Here is a 22,174-nt window from a genome sequence, read left to right as displayed (position 1 = left end):
GTAGCCAACCAACGACAGCGTGTAGTCAAGATGTCAAATATTGGTGGGATACAGACCGCCAAAAAAGGGCAGTCTGCCGCCGCCACCTTTCCCGCTGGCGGGAAGCCGCAGCGGAAAAAGAACCCACAAAAACCAGGTTCTTTTTTTGTCGTGGTTGCGACGCCCGAGTGCACAAATGGCACACTCATGATGTCGCAAGCGCGATGCAACGTGCGGATGCTATGCGTCCATCATGTCATAATGGCGGCACCCATGTAGACAGGGCACCGCCATTTTGATGCCGCTGTGACGTACTAGGGTTGCGGGGCTAGCACGAATCCAGGCCGGTCTGGATAGTGCCATTATTAATGAGGAAGAACATGTGCTGGGAGAGGCTACAGCAGTTTTCTTTTGCCTGCGTCTGCTGGGAATAGCAAGACTTTTCCTCTCATCCTGAGTTAAGTGTGTACAATTGAGTTAGTGGAAAGAGGAAAAGATGACCAGGATTCCCTGTTCAGTTTCAGGTGTCGAAAATCTCTCTCTCTCTCATGTATGTAGAATCATAGGGTTGAGACGACAAGGGCCATCCAATGCAACCCCATTCTGCCATGCAGGAAGACACAACCAAAGCACTCCCAACTGTTGGCCATCCAATCCAGCCTCTGTTTAAAGACCTCTAAAGAAGACTCCACCACTCTCCGAGGGAATGTATTGCACTGTTTAACAGCTCTTACTGTCAGAAAGTTCCTCTTAATATTTAGGTGGAATCTCTTTTCCTGTAGCTTGCATCCAGTGTTCCATGTCCTAATCTTTAGAGCAGCAGAACATAAGATTGATCCATCCTCAATATGGAATCCCTTTAAATCTTTGAGGGAGGGAGTGTGTTCCGCTGTTGAACAGCTCTTACAGTCTGGAAATTCTTCCTTAATATTTAGGTGAAATCTCTTTTCTTGACAATGAAGCAGCCATTTAAAACTATTTTCACTTGCTGCTAAAGCTCACTATCATCAATGGTTTGCAATTCACAACATAGTTTAACCTTTGTAAGAGTGGCAGGGAAGCAGGTGATTTAACTGCAAGAACATTTGTCTCTTGGTTCTGCTCTACCCATCAGAGTGAGTGGACTGAAATTTGATCATTCCACTAAGCAGCCAGTTGCTACCTCTAAGGTACTTCTGTTGATTCATACACTTCTTGTTTTTAAGGGGTTATATAGTGGAAGGTTGGGAAAATGAAGTTTCCACTCAACTAGACCTATTTTCAGTATGCACAGGAGAATAAGCATACCTTCCAGCATAGCTCTGGACCGACTGCAAGATATCTCTCTAAATGTAAACAGTCAAGGTTCTCCTGAAAAACAATTCAAAGTCCTTCAAACCATTAGAACAGTGAATCCAGGGTCACAGAGATATACATTTTGGAGAACCCTCCCCTACTGATCAATTTCAGCTCAGTACACAGAAAATATACTTCAGGTGGTATGTACGTGGCATCTATGTCCAACTATTGGTAGGGAGGCAATACATCCAGAAAAACACGTGGCTCTATTACCCTTTAAAAAACTGTTTCGGTATAAGGTTATAAATATTTTGGGCAAAATCACTCACCAGGGTATTCATTTCTCTCAAGTGCTTTTGTAACCCCCTATACTTGAAGGACCAAATGTGAATGGTTCACACAAAGCTTGTTAGTAGAGTCAGCAAAACTTGGAAGCTGGAGAAGATGGAAGCAATAGTGCATAAGGAAATGGTAGGAGAGCATACAGAAAAAATAACTCACATACTAAACACTTCAAAAGCACATATTAATGAGAAACCATCTGGAGAAACCTGGTGGCCTTTTATTACATTTGTAAAATCAGAAACAATTTGACAGAACACAACAAATAAAAAATCTTCCACAATCTTCCACCAAAGGAACATAAAATGTTTTTTGGGGAAAATATCTTCATTTTTTAAACAAATATCCAATATGTTTCATTTCTACACTTTCTTTTAACAATACTGTCCAAAATGGGGGCTCAGGGGATGAGGAAGCAGGAGATAACTGAAACTAATTTTGTAGATACAGTGTTTAGTAATTATTGATACTAAGGAAATACAGTTCACAATAATAACAACAACAACAAGACACATCTATCTCCGCAGTTCTTTCGCACTACATTCATTCATATAGCTACCCCCATGTGAGCTGCTTTATGTACACTAACCTGTCAGCTCACATTAAGATCTTTCTACACTAGGGATTTTGGTAACTCATCCTCTCTGATGCATAGAATTTAAAGACAGAGCCATGTTAGTCTGGATCAGCATGCAAAACAATTTTGTAGCACCTTTGAGATTAAGTGAAAGAAGTTTGTAGCATAAGCTTTTGTACACAAAGTCTACTTCATCAGATGCATGGAATGAAGTGCCTAGGGACAGACATTTACACCTAAGGATGAGCCTAAAGCCAAGGTGAGTAGATAACAGTGAATGGTGAATGTTGGAGGAAGTTCTTGGAATGGAGTATGCTGTTGGCTGGGAACCAGAAAGGAGATGTGATAAAATGGGCAGGAGAGCCCCCATGAAGCAGGAGTGTTAACTAGTGTCATGTGTAGTGTGCCAGGAAACATGCATAGAAAGGGATCCCCTATTACAAAAGTTATTTTCTCACTCTGTAGATTTACAGGGTTTATTTCCTTCATGAGTTTTTTGATGCTTCCAAAGGTTCCCCTTTTGATTGAAGCGCTTTCCACACACCATGCATTTATAGGGCTTTTCCCCAGTGTGAATTCTTTCATGCGCTGTAAGGTGTGCACTCAAACGAAAGCACTTTCCACACCTCACACATTTATATGGTTTCTCCCCTGTATGAGTTCTGTGATGATGTCTAAGATGTTCTTTCTTACCGAAGCTCTTTCCACACTCCAGGCAATTATATGGTTTCTCTCCTGTGTGAGTTCTTTCATGCTTAAGAAGTGTCCCACTCTCACTGAAGCACTTTCCACACTCCATACATTTATATGGTTTTTCCCCTGTGTGGGTTCTTTGGTGTTTTGTAAGTGATCCACTCAGATTGAAGCGTTTCCCACACTCCATGCACTGATACGGCTTCTCTCCTGTGTGAAGTCTTTCATGCACTGTTAGTGTTCTACTATCACCGAAGCTTTTGCCACACTCCATGCATTTATATGGTTTTTCTCCTGTATGAGTTCTTTCATGCTGCCTAAGGTCACCATTCTGACTGAAGCTTTTTCCACACTCCTTACATTTATAAGGTTTCTCCCCTGTGTGAGTTCTTTGATGCTGCCTAAGGTGCCCATTTTGGCTAAAGCTCTTTCCACAGTCTGTACATTTATATGGTTTCTCCCCTGTGTGAGTTCTTTGATGTTTAGTAAGTGATCCACTGTCACTGAAATTCCTTCCACACTCTGTGCACTCATATGGTTTCTCTCCAGTGTGAATTCTTTCATGGTTCATAAGGTGCTCTTTCCGAATGAAGTTCTTTCCACATTTCATACACTTAAATGGTTTCTCACTTGTGTGAGTTCTTTCATGTACAGCAAGTGATCCGCTACTACTTAAGTTCTTTCCACATATCATGCATGTGTAAGGCTTCTCCCCAGTGTGAGTTCTTTCATGTATAATAAGATATGTGCTCACGCTAAAGCTCTTTCCACACTCCATGCATTTATACGGCTTCTCATCTGTGTGATTTCTCTGATGTATAGTAAGTGATCCACTATCACTGAAGCTCCTTCCACATTCTGTGCATTTAAACAGTTTCTCCCCAGTGTGAGTTATTTGATGTTTCCTAAGATGTCTTTTCTGACCGAAACGCTTACCACATTCTGTACATTGATATGGTTTTTCACCTGTGTGAGTTCTTTCATGTACAGCAAGTGATCCACTATCAGTGAAGTTCTTTCCACACTCCATGCATCTATATGGTTTTTCCCCTGTGTGAGTTCTCTGATGTTTAGTAAGCGATCCGTGAACACTGAAGCTCCTTCCACACTCCATACATTTATATGGCTTCTCCCCTGTGTGAATTCTTTCATGTACAGTAAGTGAGCGATTGTCGCTGAAATTTTTTCCACACTCCGTGCATTTATACAGTTTCTCTCCTGTGTGAGTCCTTTCATGCTGCCTAAGGTCCCCATTCTGACTGAAGCTCTTTCCACAGTCCTTGCATGTATATGGTTTTTCCCCTGTGTGTGTTCTTTGATGCTGTCTAAGATGTCCATTCTGAATGAAGCTTTTCCCACAGTCCATGCATTTATATGGTTTCTCTCCTGTGTGAATTCTTTGATGGACAATAAGTGATCCACTATCACTAAAACTTTTGCCACACTCTGTGCATTTATATGGTTTCTCCCCTGTATGAGTTCTCTGATGCTTTGCTAGATGATCTTTCCGAATGAAGCTCTTTTTGCAATCCACACATTTATACAGTTTCTCCCCTGTGTGAGTTCTTTGATGGGCAGAAAGAGATCTGCTACTGCCTAAGTTCTTTCCACACACCTTGCATTTATATGACTTCTTCCCTGTTTGAGTCTCTTCATGGGTAGTAACATCTGAGCTCATACTAACAACCTTTCCACACTCCATGCCTTTATAAGGCTTCTCTTCTGTGTGAATTCCTCCAAGTGCTACAATATTTGAGCTCATACTAGAGACCTTTTCACAGTCCATACATTTATATGGCTTTTCCTCTGTGTGAATTCCTTCAGGTAGAGGAAGTTCTGAGCTCACACTGAAGTTCTTTCCACATAGTATACAGGCAAAAGGTTTTTCTTCTTTCTCATCCCCTTGATGTTGAGAAAGTGGTTGACTCTCACTAAAACTCTTTCCAGATTCTTTGCCATTATCATATTTGGTGATTTCCATCGACACTAGATGCTGTTTCTGAGATAGATTCTGATAGTTCTCATTGTTCCAAGCACCACCTGATTTATGAGATAAAAAGAACAATGAGTGTTCTGAGCAGCAACTCAGCATCATATCCAGAAATCAAGTCTCTATTTACATCTCTAACTTCAATATTCCCAAGGATCAAATCTTTTCTCTCATGCCCACTGCTGAAATCTATATAATCTTATGAATATTCTACTGTAGTGATTCCCAAAGTGGGTGGTATGTCTCCCCCAGGGAAGGTGGAAAGATCCAGGGGAACAGTGAGGAGGAAAAGGGGCAGCAAGGGGATGGTCAGGAAAAAGGGGGTGGCAGAAGGGCCTTCAGTCAAGGCACAAGAAAGTCAAGGGGAAAAAGCAGCCTTTTAGAACCATGGTGGAAATGAGAAGGTGGAGTTTGTGGTGGCAGAGGAGAAGCAGTGGCAAAAAGGAGCTTTCATACTTGGGACACTGCTTAAGGTTTGTGAGTTTTGCCAGGACATGGCTGGCGGGTTGGAGCTGCACTCCTGCTTTCTTTCATCAGACAGGCCAAGAGAAGATGTAGCAGAAGAAATAGAGGAGGAGGAGGAGGAGTATTCGAAAGAATCCTCTCCCTCTCTTGCCTCTCTCACACTGATAATCCCTGCTTGCTTGGGAGAAAAGTGGGAAGCTGGCTGCATCCCTTATGAGGACTATCTGCTTTCTGGCTGCATCCTATCAGATTAAAATATGAGATTATGGTTTCAATTATCCTTTTCTTGCATACATGTGCTTTGTCATAAAATTTGAAGTGCCTAGTGTCTGAATCTGATCCTCATCAGCTTTTTTTCTTTCTGTTGTAATGAAACACACCCACTGCCTTCCACCCAGTGAGAGACCATATATACTCGACTATAAATTGAGAAATTTATGCCCCAAAATTGCCCCTAAAATTTTGGAGTAGATTTATAGAAGGGTCAATAGACTAGCAGTGCTTAGTAGGGTTCTAAAGCAGGCAAACCTGACACCCCAATCTCCATTGAACACCAATTCCTTACCCTTCCAGTCCGTTTTGCAAGCCTTTGCTTCCTAGCGGAAAAACTCCCCATTTTAAGGAACTTGCGTCTCTCTCTGCTCTCCATTAAATCCAATTGCTTCTTTCTTTGCCCCATTTTGCAAGCTCCAGCTTCCCATGGAAAAATCTTCCCATTTAAATCCACTTACTTCTCTCTCTGGTCCCTTTTGCAAGAACTTGCTTCGTATAAAAAAAAATCTCAATTTAAAACCATCTCTCCAGTCCATTTTGCAAGACCTGGCTTCCTATGGAAACAACTCTCCATTGAAATCTACTTGCTGCTCTCAATCCGATGTTAAAACCTCTCCTCCAGCATCTGGGAATCATTTGGGAGAGATCCAGAGAAGGAGAAGGAGGGACAGAAGTGGTATGTCCCCCTTTCCATCCTTCCTTATAGTCTCCTAAATTTTACCCTTGACTTATCCATGGGTCATATCAAAATCCAGGGTTTTGACCCTGAAACCTTCCCTCGACGTATAAACGAGGTTGACTTGTACACAAGTATATACGGTAACTCAGCCAGGGAGATCACTGGAGGGAAATGACAACGGAAAATAAATTCAGCCCTTTGTCATAATTCAGTCAAGAGAAACATGCTCTTACCCAGAGAGGCTACAATCTCATAATTCTCCAGCATGACTTCTTTGTAGAGAGCCCTTTGGCTTGGATCCAGAAGATCCCATTCTTCCTTGGAAAAATGCACAGCCACCTCCTCAAAGAATGCCAGCCACTGAAAGAAAGAAGAAACAATCTCTCTACTCAGATATAGTCTACCACACATGCAATAAAGCTTCCAGCTGGGGGAAAAAGTAGGAAATGGCTATCTTTGTGAATGTTATCTGTAGGCACTATTTCATTGTAGTTTCCCCAGGATTTCCAACTGCATGTTAGAAATATTTTGTTGTTGTTAACTGCCTTTACAGACCTTCAGGTCACTCTATCTTCAAACACCATCCTCAGTTCTTGCATATTCATGGTCATAGCTTCTTTGGTTGAGTCTATCCATCTGGTATACAGTCTTCCTCTTTTCTTGTTGCCACCAACTTTACCAAGCATTATAGTTTGTTTCTAGTGAGTCTTTTCTTCTCATTATATGACCAGTATACAACAACCCCAGTTTATTCATCTTTGCTTCTAAGGAGAGTTCAGATTGATTTGCTCTAGCACCCACTTATTTGTCTTTGTTAGTAGTCCACGGAATCCATAAAACTATTCCCCAGCATCGCATCTCAAATGAGTTGATTTTTTTCCCTATTAACTTTCTCCACCATCTAGCTTTCACAACCATACATAGAAATGGGAAATACCATAGCACAGACAATCCTAACTTTAGTATATCTTTACATTTCAGGATCTCTGTTTGGATCTTGTCTATGTTAGAAATATAGGAAAGCTTATAACTTCTTATATGGTCATGTTGCAGCAACAGAAGTTAAAAAAATGGGGGGGATACCTTTCAATCTCCATGCTCAGCACAGAAGGAGGTACCTGGGCTGTTCATCTCTCCTGATGATAATTTCCTTACCTGAGGTGACTGCAAAGGAGAAATTTCTGTTCCGCCACCAAGAGGCAATGATTCAGAGTCCGCCTGTGAGGAAGAGAAAGGAGGAATAAGCTCCTACATTCATGCATTGGAAAAGGAGAAGACAAGTCAGGGTACACATGATAAGTAATGACACTCAAGTAGCTGTTGAAAAGAGGCTGGTACAGTTTCATGCTTTGTACACGTTTCTATTTCATGGCTTTAATGAACAAAAGCCAGCTCTAGCTCTAGCGTTTCAGGGGCACTCGACCCCAGGTGAGAATGTGAAGGTCTCCAGATTAGCTGTGGATTAGCTATGTTTACCAGCATAGCTAATAGTGAGAACAATTGGGAACTGTACTTCAACAGCATTTGTGTGGGAAGGAATAGTCTCCCTTATCTAGAATTCCAAAATGCTCCAAAACTTTATTCACAGGTTGATGAGATAGTGACACCCTTGCATTCTGATGGTTCAGTGTACATAAACTTTGTTTAAAAGGTAAAGGTAGTCCATTGACATGAATGTCTAGTCGTAACCGACTGTAGGGGGCAGTGCTCATCTCCATTACTAAGCCAAAGAGCCAGTGTTGTCTGAGGACTGCTCTGGTGGTCATGTGGCCAGCATGACTAAACCGAATGCTATCACTTTCCCACCGAAGTGGTACCTATTTATCTACTTGTATTTGCATGCTTTCGAACTTCTAGGTTGGCAGAAGCTGGGACTAGTGACAGGAGCTCACCCCATCATGCAGCACTCAGGCCTTGAACTGCCAGCCTTGCGATCTTCCAATAACTAGAATTGGTGTCTTAACCACTAAGCCACTGCATCCCTAAACTTTATTTTAAACTTTGTTTTAAACTTTGTTTAATGCACAAAAATATTAAAAATATGACACATAAAATAACCTTCAGGCTATGAGTATAAGGTGTATATGAAATGCATATATGGTGCATATGTACACAAACTTTGGTTAATGCACAAAATTATTTTTAAAAATATTGTATAAAATTACATTCAGGCTATGTGTTTGTGTTTAGACGAGCCCTATCTTCAAGATAACTCATTATGTATGTGTAGGCAAACACAGGTACAGTAAATAAGCTTCATTTATATACCGCTTCATACCACCTAAGCAGTGTCTAAGCGGTTTACAACTGTAAGCTAATTTGCCCCCAACAATCTGGGTACTCATTTTAGCAACCTCCTCAGAAGGATGCAAGCCTGAGTCAAGCTTGAGCCCTTTCACTATGGTTATAAGTAAATGGCTGTAGTACAGGCATTTAACCACTGCACCTCCAGGGCTCCAATAGAGTCTTGATTATCCAACATAAACGAGCGGGCTGATAGTCGGATAACTGAAAATGATGGATAATCTGGAGGGTCCAGGGCCTCTCCTCCATGGCTTCGTTTTCCTGAGCCTGATGGGAGTCCGCAGATTTCCTTCGGGCTGAAGAAAACCAAGCCGCCGTGAAGAGGCCTGGGCTGAGTGCCTCCTCCACGGCTTCGTTTTCCTGAGCCTGATGGGTGTTGTTTTCCTGAGCCCAAAGGGAGTCTGCAGAAACAAAGCTGGGGAGGAGAAGGGGAGGGACTTTTGTCCCCAATGGCGAGGCATCATTATCCGACATCCCATACTTCTTCATGAGCACGAAGAAGCATGGGACGTTGGATAATCCGGAACATTGGATACTTGCCTCACCCCTAGCACGTGATGAGGGCATCAAAATGACGGCACCCTGTACACAGGACAGATAATCGAGACTCTACTGTATTCCAAAATCCCAAACACTTCTGGTTCCAAGCATTTCAGATAAGGGACACTCAGCATGTAGTAGGACATTTTACATCCTGGACTGCGCAAACGTAGGTTCTGAGACATAGGTGGGATATGCCCATGCCTTCTTTTGCTGCGCAAGGAAGCTGAAGTGGATAAACTGCGCAGCTCCCTCGTGCAGCAAAAAGAACCTGCAAAAAGTGGGTTCCTTCTGTGGCGCCATGACACTGCAGTGCGCTAGTGGCGCACTCGCCACGTCATTATGGGGGTGTGACATGCAGACGCTTAGCGTTCGTCGCGTCAAAATGGCGGCACCCGTGTGTACATGGCGCCGCCATTTTGATGCCCTTGTCACATGCTAGGGGTGAGGCAAGTATGGGCGGTGTGTCCTCGGCCAACGCCTAGCACCTGATAAGGGTGCACTATAGGCCTGTCTGGACTGGGCCATAGTCATGTTTGGATGTCTACAGTACAAAGACTTTGTGGACTTTTCTTCCAGCAAGACTGCCCTGGTGTTTTGTTTGTACATGGGATTTAAAGGCTGTGTGTGTCCCTCTGAATGTTATCCTGACTGGATATCATCACCACCACTACCATCAGCTACCATCAATATAGTCATAGAATCATAGAGCTGGGAGAGACCACAAGGGCCATCCAGTCCAATCCCCTGCCATGCAGGAACTTTCAATCAAAGCATCCCCGACAGATGGCCATCCAGCCACTGCTTAAAGACCCCCAACACTCTGAGGGAGTGTGTTCCACTGTTGAACAGCCCTTAGTGTCAGGAAGTTTCTCCCAATGTTGAGCTAGAATCTCTTTTCCTGGAGCTTGCATCCATTGTTCCGGGTTCTAGTCTCTGGAGCAGCAGAAAACAAGCTTGTTCCCTCCTCAATGTGACATCCCTTCAAGTATTTAAACAGGGCTATCATATCACCTCTTAACCTTCTCTTCTCCAGACTAAACATCCCCAGGTCCCTAAGGCGTTCGTTCCTCATGGGGTATGGTTTCGAGACTGTTCACCATTTTAGTTGCCCTCCTTTGGACATGCTCCAGTTTCTCAATGTCCTTTTTCAATTGTGGTGCCCAGAACAGGACACAGTATTCCAGGTGGGGCCTGACCAAAGTAGAATAGAGTGGCACTATTACTTCCCTTGATTATTATTATTATTATTATTATTATTATTAACCTTTATTTATAAAGCGCTGTAAATTTACACAGCGCTGTACATACAATCTTTTAGTTAGACCAGGGGTAGGCAACCTTTTTGAGCCGGGGGCCGGGTTGCTGTCCCTCAGACAACTGGGGGGGCCGAAGCTGGGGGGGTGGAGCTTCCACCCTCTGGGCGGAGCCGCATGCCAGGGCGGAGCTTCCACTATCTGGGGGCGGAGCCACATGTCAGGGGCAGAGTTTCCACCCTCCGGGGGCGGAGCCGCATAATAATAACAATATTTGCAAAAAGCTACTAGGCAATGCCATAACACAGGAAAAACGCATGCACACCGTCTCAACCCAGAAAAGAGCAAGCAAGTCCATGTGGGGGGATTTTGCAAAGAGAATACCAAAGGACAAGCATAATGATAGCAATATTTGCAAGCATGGAAGCTACTAGGCAAGGCCACAAAACAGCAAAAAATGCATGCCACTGTCCCAATCCAGAAAAGAGCAAGCAAGTCCATGTGGGGGGATTTTGCAAAGAGAATACCAAAGGACAAGCATAATGATAGCAATATTTGCAAGCATGGAAGCTACTAGGCAAGGCCACAAAACAGCAAAAAATGCATGCCACTGTCCCAATCCAGAAAAGAGCAAGCAAGTCCATGTGGGGGGATTTTGCAAAGAGAATACCAAAGGATAACAACAACAATAATAGCAATATTTGCAACATGGAAGCGACTAGGCAAGGCCACAAAACAGCAAAAAATGCATGCCACTGTCTCAACCCAGAAAAGAGCAAGCAAATCCATGTGGGGGGATTTTGCAAAGAGAATACCAAAGGATAACAACAAAAATAATAGCAATATTTGCAACATGGAAGTGACTAGGCAAGGCCACAAAACAGCAAAAAATGCATGCCACTGTCTCAAACCACAAAGGCACAGGTAGTATAACCCCCCTCCCCCAATGACCAAACCTCTCACCTGGCTCTGTGGCTGTGGCTCTCTCTCTCCCCTCCCTCTCTTTCTCTCCCTTCCTCCCTCCCTCTCACTCCCACCCTCCCTCTCTCTCTCTCTCCTCCCCTCCCTCTCTCTCTCTCCTCTCCCTCCCACCCTTTCTCTCTCTCCTCCTCCTCCTCTCCCTCCCTTCCCCTCCCTCCCTCTCTCTCTGCCTCCTCTTCCTTCCCCCCCCCCCGCTCCTCCATTTATAGGAGGGAGGAGGGAGGGTGGAGCCAGGAGGGAGGTGGGCGGAGCCAGGAGGGAGGCCCGTTTCAGGGCTCCGGAGGCCGCAGCGGGCCTTCCAGGGGCCTGGTGTGGCTGCTGGAGCCCCGTTTCTGGGCTCCAGAGACCACAGCGGGCCTCCTAATGGGTGCCGCCATTTTGAAGGACAAAATGGCGGCCGGAGCAGCCGAAATCGGTGGCGATTTCGGCGGCAGGAGGGACCGGGGGCCGGCGCAAAGGCGCCCGCGGGCCGGATCTGGCCCATGGGTCGGAGGTTGCCAACCCCTGAGTTAGACAGTTCCCTGCCCTCAGGCTTACAATCTAAGATCTTACAATCCTCGCTCTCACCGAAACCTGGCTCCCAGCCCATGATACTGCAACCTCCGCTGCCCTTTCTTTTGGTGGTCTCTCCTTCACGCACACAAGCCGCCCTGAGGGTCGAGGAGGAGGGGTTGGTATCTTGCTATCTAACTCCTGCCAGTTTCAAGTTCTATCTTTCCCCCCCAGCTATCATTTCTCTTCCTTTGAGTTTCATCCTATTAGACTCTTTTCTCCTCTACAGCTCCGGGTTGCAGTCATCTATCGCCCTCCTGGTTCTGCCACCCAGTTCCTATCTGACTTTGAATCATGGCTGACATTCTTCCTTTCGGATTCAGTCCCCACTTTGATCCTAGGTGACTTTAATATCCACGTTGACGATTCCAATAACCCTACAACATCTCGCTTTAACTCTCTGCTAGCTTCTTTTGGCCTCCAACCACACTCCAACTCTTCAACTCATTCTCTTGGTCACTGTCTTGACCTAGTTCTTGCTGCAAACTGCGCCATTTCTGACTACCTGGCACTTGACTTTCCACTCTCTGACCATCATTTAATCTCCTTTGCTCTCACTTATACTCCTCCTCCTCGCCATACTATTCAACGTCTTTTTCGTGATCTTCAATCTGTCGACTCTAACCATCTTGGTCTGACCCTGGATTCATCTCTCTCTTCCCTAAATCTCGGGGATTCTGCTGATTCAGCTATGTCTTTATTTAACTCCACTCTTTCCTCAACTCTTGACCATTTTGCCCCTGTCTCTGTACACACTTCTTCCTCCAAGACTAGACCTCAGCCCTGGCTTACCCCCAACATTAAGTTTCTCCGGTCCTGCTCTAGAGCAGCCGAACGTCTTTGGAGAAAGTCCAAAAAGTGGGCTGATTTTATCCATTTCAAATTTGTTCTTTCTTCCTTCTCACGCGCCCTCTCTATGGCAAAACAGAATTATTACAAATCATTGATCTCTGCCAATGAGAGGTGCCCGCAGCGTTTGTTCTCCACCTTCAATACTTTGCTTAAACCTCCCTCTCCTCCTGTCTCTTCATCTTTCTCTCCTAATGACTTTGCTAACTATTTCATCTCTAAGATTACCACTATTCGCTCTGAGATAGTCCCTCCTGATTCTTCTGCTCTTAATCTTCTATCGCCTTCGCCTAACAAATTTTCTGTCTTTCCTCCTGCCTCTTTGGATGAACTCTCTACACTTCTGAACTCTTCCAAACCTGCTACCTGTCCTCTTGATCCTATTCCTACTCGTCTTCTAATCTCTATAGCTCCCTCCTTTCTGCCCTCGCTCCTCCATATCTTCAATCTCTCTCTCTCTACAGGCTCCTTCCCGTCGGACTTCAAACATGCTCTCATTTCCCCAATTCTGAAAAAACCTTCCCTTGACCCCTCCTCCTTGTCTAGCTATCGTCCGATTTCTCTTCTCCCCTTTCTTTCTAAGGTTTTGGAACGGGTTGTCTATTCGCGCTGTCTTGAGTTTCTTGAAGCCAACTCCATTCTCGATCCCTTTCAGTCTGGTTTCCGCCCAAGGCATTCTACAGAGACAGCTCTCACTAAGATCTCGAATGACCTTTTACAGGCCAAGGCTAATGGCCTTTACTCTGTTCTCATTCTTCTCGATTTGTCTGCAGCCTTTGACACTGTTGATCACTGTCTCCTAATTGACATACTCTCTGACCTTGGGTTCTCAGACTCTGTTCTCGACTGGTTTAGATCTTACTTGTCTGGCAGATCTTTTGCAGTAGTTGCAGGGGGTCAGACTTCTTCTCCTGTTCCCTTATCTGTTGGAGTTCCCCAGGGCTCTGTTCTGGGTCCCCTTCTATTTTCTCTCTACACACTGTCCTTAGGAAAACTCATCAGCTCTTTTGGCTTTTCCTACCATCTGTATGCTGATGACACCCAGCTGTATCTTTCTGCCCCTGACCTTTCTCCAAGGCTTGAACAGCAAGTCTCGTCTTGCCTTACAGCTGTCTCGCAGTGGATGCGCCATCGGCGGTTGAAGCTCAACATGTCCAAGACGGAGCTTCTTGTCTTTCCTCCTAACCCCAACCTTCAACACTCCTTTTCTGTCTCTGTAGACAACATCTCCATTCAACCAGTCCAGCAAGCCCGCAGTCTTGGCTTTATCTTTGACTCTTCTCTGTCGTGTATCCCTCAGATCCAGACCACAGCCAAGGCTTGTAGATTCTTTTTGTACAATATTGCCAAAATCCGACCATATCTCTCCGCCTCTACTGCCAAGATCCTGGTCCATGCCCTAGTGGTCTCACGACTTGATTACTGTAATGTCCTCCTGGCTGGTCTTCCTTTTTCTCACCTCCGTCCCTTAATCTCTGTCCAGCATTCAGCTGCACGCATTATCACTTCCACCCACCGCTCTGACCACATCTCTCCTGTGTTGGCATCCCTTCACTGGCTCCCTCTCCCTTTCCGCATTCAGTATAAGCTCCTGCTGTCGACGTTTAAAGCCCTCCATGGACTGGCCCCTCCTTACTTATCAGACCTTCTTTCTCCTCACCTTCCCACCAGGGCCCTCCGTTCTGGTAGTCAAGGGTTCCTGTCTCAGCCCAGGATTTCCTCTGCCCCATCTCGGATTCGCCCCTTTTCACTTGCTGCCCCTCACTCCTGGAACCTTCTTCCTCCACAAGCAAGAGCCATCACTTCTTTAACCAGCTTCAAAACGGAGCTGAAAACCATCCTGTTCAGAGAAGCCTTCCCAGGCATCGCATAATTGTCGCTTACTATCTGATGTTCTGTTGTTGGCTGTTTATCGATCCATTTCCTGTATTGCTATGTACTGTATATGTATTATCCTACTTGTGAGTATGTATTTTCCCTGGATAATGATTAACCTTCCATTTTGGAGCCAAGCCCTCCCTCCAGTCCATCTGCCTTGGTCCAGGCCTCGGAGGTAGAGAGGAACTGCTGGACCTCTTATCCTTTCCCGTCACCACTCCCTTCTCCTTCTGTGTCATGTCTTTTTAGATTGTAAGCCTGAGGGCAGGGAACCGTCTAACTAAAAAGATTGCATGTACAGCGCTGTGTAAATTTACAGCGCTTCATAAATAAAGGTTAATAATAATAATAAAGAAGACACGACACAAAAGGAGAAGGGAGTGGTGATGGGGAATGGGATCAGGTCCAGCAGTTCTCCACCTCCGAGGCCTGGACCAAGACAGATGGACTGGAGGAAGTGCTTGATCTAGACACTATACTTCTATTGATGCAGCCTAAAATTGCATTAGCCTTTTTAGCCGCCACATCACACTGTTGACTCATGTTCAACTTGTGGTCTGCTTGGACTCCTAGATCCCTTTCGCATGTAGTCTCGTTCAGCCAGGTGTCCTCCATCCTATATCTGTGCATTTTGTTTCCGCCCTAAGTGCAGTACCTTACATTTTTCCGTGTTGAATTTCATTTTGTTAGCTTTGGCCCAGTTTTCTAGTCTGTTCTGGTCATTTAGAATCTTGATCCTGTCCTCTGGGGTATTAGCTACTCCTCCTAATTTGGTGTCATCTTTGATTTGATGAGTATGCCCCCAATTCTGTCTTTCAAGTCACTGATAAAGGTGATGAATAGCACTGGGCCCAGGACAGGACCCAGTGGCACTCCACTAGTCAGCCCTCCGTATCCACAGATTCTTATCCATGGATCCAACCATCCATGGCTTGTGTGTGTTGTGTGTGTGTGTGTGCGCGCATACCCAAATACACACACCCACACATTCCCAAAAAGCAAACCTTCATTTTTCCATTTTGCATAAGGGACACCATTTTACTATGCCATTGTCTGTAATGGGACTTGAGGATTTATGGATTTTGGTATCCACGGGTACCAACAGATACCAAGGGCCTACTGTAGGCTTATTTACACCCTGTATTTCCCCCAAAACCAAGAGCAAAGGTGAATTACAAATTTAAACAAATACAGGTTGAGTATCCCTTATTCAAAATACTTAGGACCAGAAATGTTTGGGATTTTTTTTTTTTGGATTTTGGAATACTTGTATATACATAATGAGATATTTTGGAGATGGGATCCAAGTCTAAACATAAAGTTCTTTTATGCTTCATATCATACACATAGCCTGAAGGTCAGTATACAATGAACTATCAGAAAGCAAAGGTGTTGCTATCTCAGCCACCCATGTGGACAATTCTGGAGTATTTTGGATTTTGGGATAAGGGATACTCAACCCATATAGCTAAAGTATACTAAAAATTAATATTAAAATGTAATTAAACTGACAATAAGATTAAAAATAAATTAAAACACATGAATAAAAGTAATAATAAAAGCAGTTTTAAAACATTTAGGATAAGCAGGGTTGGATTATAACAGCTCAACTATTGCAAATGACCTAGTACCCAGTATTCTGAACAGCTGTTGAAAGCACAAGACAAAGGCTCAGCTTTCTCTTCTCTCACTCCATATTTTGATCAAGCAATCTGAATACGTAAAAGGGCTGTGGCAGCAGTTCATTTTGTGTTGTTGTGAACCTGCAAGTCATTTCTGACTTGTGGCGACACTAAGACAAACCTATCAGAGGGTTTTCTTGGCAAGATTTGTTCAGAGGGGGTTTGCCTTTGCCTTCCTCTAAAGTTGAGAGAGTGTGACTTGCCAAAGGCCACCCAGTGGGTTTCCATGGCTAAGCACCTCTGGTCTTCCAGAATCTGATCCAACACTTAAACTACTATACCATACTGGCTCTCAGCAGCCCATTAGGTGGGAACATATTCTTCAAGAAGGAAAGACTGAGAAGGAAGGGTGGGTAAAATTCCAACTTTGGGGGCAATGTTTGCCGTTCCCTGATTCCTGCCCCACCTGATCACCCCACAGCTTGAGCAGTGTAGTTGTTGCCATTTCCCCTTCTTTGCTGTCCCTCCACCTCTGCTTGGGCTGCACCAGGACCTTCCTGTTCAGGGCTGACCTGGAGGGAGAAAGAGAGAAAGAGTCAACAAAAGGAAGGAAAAACAGAGAGGGAACAGGCTCTCATATTGTGGGTAATACATCACTTATACACAAGGTTGAACTATAGCCGAGTATATACGGTATACAAATAATCAATTTTAAAAACAAAGCAGGAGCATTTTTCAAAAGCCACTTGGTTTAAATCAAAATTTAAGCCAGCCAATCCAGTTTTACATTCAATCTTAGTGCCTGTGTCTGCAATACAAATATCCATAGCTGTGCATACATTTGATTTTGGCCAAATTAAATCCTATCAGTCAAGTATTAATTAAAGGCATGTTAAAGGATTGTAGTTCCTGTTTTTCTTGAATCCAATCTTGCGCAGGTTTACATTGAAGTAAGCTTCAGGGTTCACTGATGTTAGGTATCATACAATGTCTTCATTATAAGGTTATAGTGATTTGTTCCTTCCCCATTTTTTTACCCTTATGCCCTTAAAGTCACTTGATTTAATGTAGAAGTGGGACTTGTATGGCCCTAAATTGCACTTCCCAGCATTGTCAACATTTGCTATGCTGCTTGGCATTACAGTCCAACAATATCTAGGGCTGAATAGAATTGATATTCTCAACTAAAACAATTGAATCATAAATGTCAATCTGCTTTTTCACAACTGGTTCAATTAAGCTATTCTGATTGGGACTCCCAACAGGATTTAAGCCCTGGAGAGACACAAGATTACCACACCTGGCTTAGTAGGCTATCACCAGAGTAAGAGAACATCCTGCTTCTTCATTTTGATTTATAATTTGGCTTGTGCATTATTCTTTGAGAGCGAGTGTGGTGTAATGGTTTGAGCACTGACCTAAAGCTCTGAAGACTAGGGTGTGAGTCCCCGCTCAGACATGGAAGACTCACTTAGGGACCTTAGACAAGTCACACTCTCTCAACCTCAAAGGAAAGCAAAGGCAAACCCCTCCCTGTAACCATGACAGAGTTGCCTTAAGGTCATCAAAAGTTGGAAATGACTTGAAGGCAGAGAACAACAATTATTCTTCAGTGCATAATACCCCACCAGGCAAAATCACTTGGCTACAGTGGTTAGAAGAGTGAATTAGGATTTGGAAAATCTGGTTTCTAGTCTGAATTAAACCATGAAGCTTATTGGGTGAACTTAGGGTGCACCTATACTTTAAGTGCTGTAGCTCCATCCTAAGGAATCCTGGGATTTGTAGCTTTAAAAGGTTTTCAGCCCTCTCTGCCAAAGAGTGCTGGTGCCTCACAAAACTAGAAATCCTTGGATTCTGTAGGATGGAGTCATGGCAACTGAAGTGGTATAAAGCTGCATTCTTCCTACATCCACTATTCATTTTTCTCTATGGTTGCATCTACACTGCAGAAATAATCCAGTTTGACACTACTTTAATTTCTATGTGTCAATGCTATGGAATTCTGGGAAATGTAGTTTTGTGAGGCATTTAGCCTTCTCTGCCAGAGGGCTTTGGTGTCAAAACAAACTACAGTTCCCTGGTGAAGTGAGAGTAGCTATGTATGCCACTTTGAGTTGGTGGGTGGAATTAGCAGGATATACATTACACTAATGAAATGAAGAAAATAATAAAATTTGGCATTTTATATGGGAAATGGTGGGGAAAATGATGAACTGAGAAAACCCATGCTGAATTTATCAGTGCACTCATATATGCATCACTGCAGAAAAATGTTTACATTTAGGGGATGGGGCAAGAAGAGAAAGTTTTTTGTACTTTCTGTCTTATCCCATTATCCAATCACTTACCTACTTATTTATTAATTCTCTATGCTGCTGCTTCTTCAACAGCTCATATGCGTGTCCAAGGAGGACATTGCTCCAGATCTTCTACCAAGTTAATCCAGCCTTGAGAGTTAAAAGGAAATTGAAAAGAAATTCAATCCAAAGAGAAGCTCTGCAATACAGAGAAGGAGCCAGAGGTTAATTTCTTGTCCTTGATCCCTCAAGTTGTGTCCCCAGCCCTATGCCAAATAAAACCCATTATATTTTACTGCTTCTGATGCAGCCTAGAATCACATTGGCCTTTTTAGCTGCCGCATCACACTGTTGACTCATGTTCAATTTGTGGTTTACTAGGACTGCTAGATCCCTTTCACATGTGGTCTTGTTAAGACTATACATGAACACTGGAGGACCCAGAAATTACTAGAGGTAACATATTAATCAAATCTGGCAATAATCAAATCTGCAAAAGTCAAAGCCGCAAGTGTGGTGGGCTGGGTCTGTAGTCTGGGTTCCATGTTGCAACTGCATAAACTTAGAATTTTTGTTGGTTGTTATTTAGAGCAGCCATATGTAAAAAGAGAATGTGTGCACAGCTCAAAAAAGGGATCACATGCTCAGCAGATAAAATAGTCCCAATATCAGAACTGATGTAAATCCTTTCACAAGCTGATCTGGTTCTGTTCTCTCCCCTCCCCACAAACACACCCAACACAAGCTTTCAGCAACCCAGGTTCAGGAGGAAAAGAGACTATTTGGTTATTAGTTTTGCTCAGTCACTGGGAAGAACTCATAGAATCATAGAGTTGGAAGAATCCACAAGGGCATCCAGTCCAACCCCCTGCCATGCAGGAAATCTAAATCGAGCATCCCCGACAGATGGCCATCCAGCCTCTGTTTAAAGACCTCCAAAGAAGGAGACTCCACCACTCTCCAAGGGAGTGCATTCCACTGTCGAACAGCCCTTACTGTCAGGAAGTTCCTCCTAATGTTGAGGTGGAATCTCTTTTCCTGGAGATTGCATCCATTGCTCTGGGTCCTAGACTCTGGAGCAGCAGAAAACAAGCTTGCTCCCTCCTCAACATGACATCCCTTCAAATATTTAAACAGGGCTATCATATCACCTCTTAACCTTCTCTTTTCCAGGCTAAACATCCTCAGCTCCCTAAGTCGTTCTGCATAGGGCATGGTTTCCAGACCCTTCACCATTTTAGTCACCCTCCTTTGGACAGGCTCATTTCTCAACATGCTTTTTAAATTGTGGTGCCCAGAACTGGACACAATATTTCAGGTGGGGCCTGACTAAAGTAGAATATCACAGGGTTTTCTTGGCAAGATTTGTTTAGGGTTTGCCACTGCCTCCCTTTGAGGCTGAGAAAATGTGACTTGCCCAAGGCCGGTTTGCATGGCCAAGTAGGGATTAGAACTCTGGCCTCCAGAGTCCTAGTTTAATGCTCAAACCACTGCACCATATTGGTTCTAACAATCCCTATCTACCTTCGCTCTGTTATTGGTGCCCGGGAGTTACAGGGAGAGAAATAAACGTGGATTGTGCCAATCTATACCTGATGGAGACAGGGACCATTCAAACCATAGAACTATAACGCTAATATTCCACTTTAACTGGCATGGTTCCATCCTAAGGAATCCGGAGGTTGGCAATTCAGGGAGTGGCATTTAGCATTTTCTAGAAGTGCCTCACCAAACAAATAGGGTTCTATAGAATGGAACCCTAGCAGTTATCATGGAATAATAGCACCGTAAAGTAATTATGAAATATTAATTTTAAACGTAAAATAGTAAGTTTTTATAGGAGGGGATGGGGATGCTGTATTGTTTTAGCTGAATTCTTTTTAAGAGGGTTTTAAATAATCTGTTAAAACTGCATTTTATTCTTTTGCTGAAGTGTGAATAGTTTTAATTCTGTAAACAGTTTAAATCTATTGTAATGCTTTCCTTTTTATAGTTTTTTGTGGGTTTTTCAGGCTATGTGGCCATGTTCTAGAAGGGTTTATTCCTGACGTTTCACCAGCTTCTATGGCTGGCATCTTCAGAGAAAACATTTGACTTTCCTTTTATATTTATATTTTCCTTTTATTGTTATTTTAAACTGCGAGCCACTTTGAGTCCCAATTTTTTGGGGGGAAAGCAGGATGCAACCACAACAACAAAAGTGGATTTGGGGTGTTCTTGAAATATATGGATTTTGGATGTTATTGTACAGTGTAGATTTGGATGTTATTGTAATGCAGTATATAGATTTTGGGTGTTATTGTGCCATGTGGATTGTAGTTGTAGAGGTTATTGTACTAAGGGGATTTTGGAGGTTATTGCACTATGTGGGTTCTGGGTTTTGGGGTGTTACTGCATTGTGAGATGCAAGGTCCTGGAAAAGGTGCCCTGTCTGGAGCCAAGACAAAGCCCCCAGGTGCCCTAAGTGCCTTTCCCCCAGATGCCCCCTTGTTCCTCCTTCCCTCTGGGCCCAGCCCTGGAGCAAAGGCCCCATTGCACCAGATGACACCCTCCCCTTAAAAGACAAGGAGAGAGACTGACCTGGTTCTCCTCCCAGTCTTTCTGCAGAAGCCACCAAAAGCCTCCCTTCATGGCCGCCAGAAGAGGAGGAAGGAGAAGAGAAGGGACCAGAGGAGTCACACTCATTACCTTCCCCTCCTCCTCTTCCAAGAGCCTGCCTCTCCAGGACCCAGCTCTCTCTGTGGCTTTAACTCCATCAAGGATGATTCAGTGTTGACTAAGTCTGATTGTAATGATGGTGGTGGTGGTGGTGGGTTTATCTTCCTCTCCTGTTCAAATATCTTGCTTCAGAGCAGGCTGAGTGATTCCAGGATTCTGCAGGACAGTATTGTTGATGTTGTTATTTCTTGCCTAAGAGCAGATTCCCAGGATTCTGTAGGATAGAGTCATCCCCATTCCAAATTCTTATTATTAATATCCTCATCGTTACCACCATCGTAATCTTCCCTGAGTTTCAGAACTGGGCTTGTTTAACTTGAAGAAGACTTGTACTGGATATTTTTATGTCCCTATTAATTTGAATTTTTTAAAGATAAAAGTTTTGCAAAAATAAATGTAAACCCCAGGCTAAGTGATGTGAAGGAGCTCCATATGCATTGAAATAAAACCAACAGTAAAAAGCAAACTCTTGGCAGACTGTTAAAGGTGAGGATTTGGGAGAGACCTCCTGCTCTAGAAATATTAAACTTGGCCCTCTGATCCTCTTTAAGAAAAGCAGTGCAGGATAAATGGATCTTGGAGCTCTCTCATCCGCTGGGTCGACTTTAGGGAAGAAAACAAGAAACGAGTCTCCAGTTTTGCCCTATGGAAGAACCAACATGGAAGGCCTCCAAAGACAGATGGAATGTTTGGGAAAGCTTCCTTGGTCATGAATTTCTAGTCTTGTGCAAAGTAAGCCACTCTGCAGAATTAAAGCAGTTTGACACCACTTTAAAGGCCCTGATGTTTCTGTCCTGTAGAATCCAGGGATTTGTAGTTTTGCAAGGCACCAGAGGCTTCTAAAATACCAGGCTGAATACCTCACCACCTTACAAATCCCAGATTTCTACAGGATAGA

General features: G+C 43.8%; 1 pseudogene across 1 annotated transcript; it reads right to left on the bottom strand.

Annotated features, from left to right (window-relative positions):
• Positions 1–285: 285 nt before the first annotated feature.
• On the bottom strand, positions 286–21,201 carry LOC149320905 (uncharacterized; annotated as a pseudogene). Its single transcript, XR_016279329.1, has 6 exons — positions 21,139–21,201; positions 18,610–18,757; positions 16,725–16,830; positions 7,432–7,494; positions 6,510–6,636; positions 286–4,909 (listed from the first exon to the last, which is right to left on the bottom strand). The product of XR_016279329.1 is annotated as an uncharacterized LOC149320905 (transcript).
• Between the last annotated feature and the right edge of the window lie 973 nt (positions 21,202–22,174).

Source organism: Sceloporus occidentalis, unplaced genomic scaffold (genome assembly GCF_023333645.1).
Source record: "Sceloporus occidentalis isolate IW3139 unplaced genomic scaffold, rSceOcc1.0.p SCAF_1, whole genome shotgun sequence".
Classification (NCBI taxonomy): domain Eukaryota; kingdom Metazoa; phylum Chordata; class Lepidosauria; order Squamata; family Phrynosomatidae; genus Sceloporus; species Sceloporus occidentalis.
Note: the sequence above shows the minus strand (reverse complement) of the source record. Positions and strands in the feature narration are given on the sequence as shown.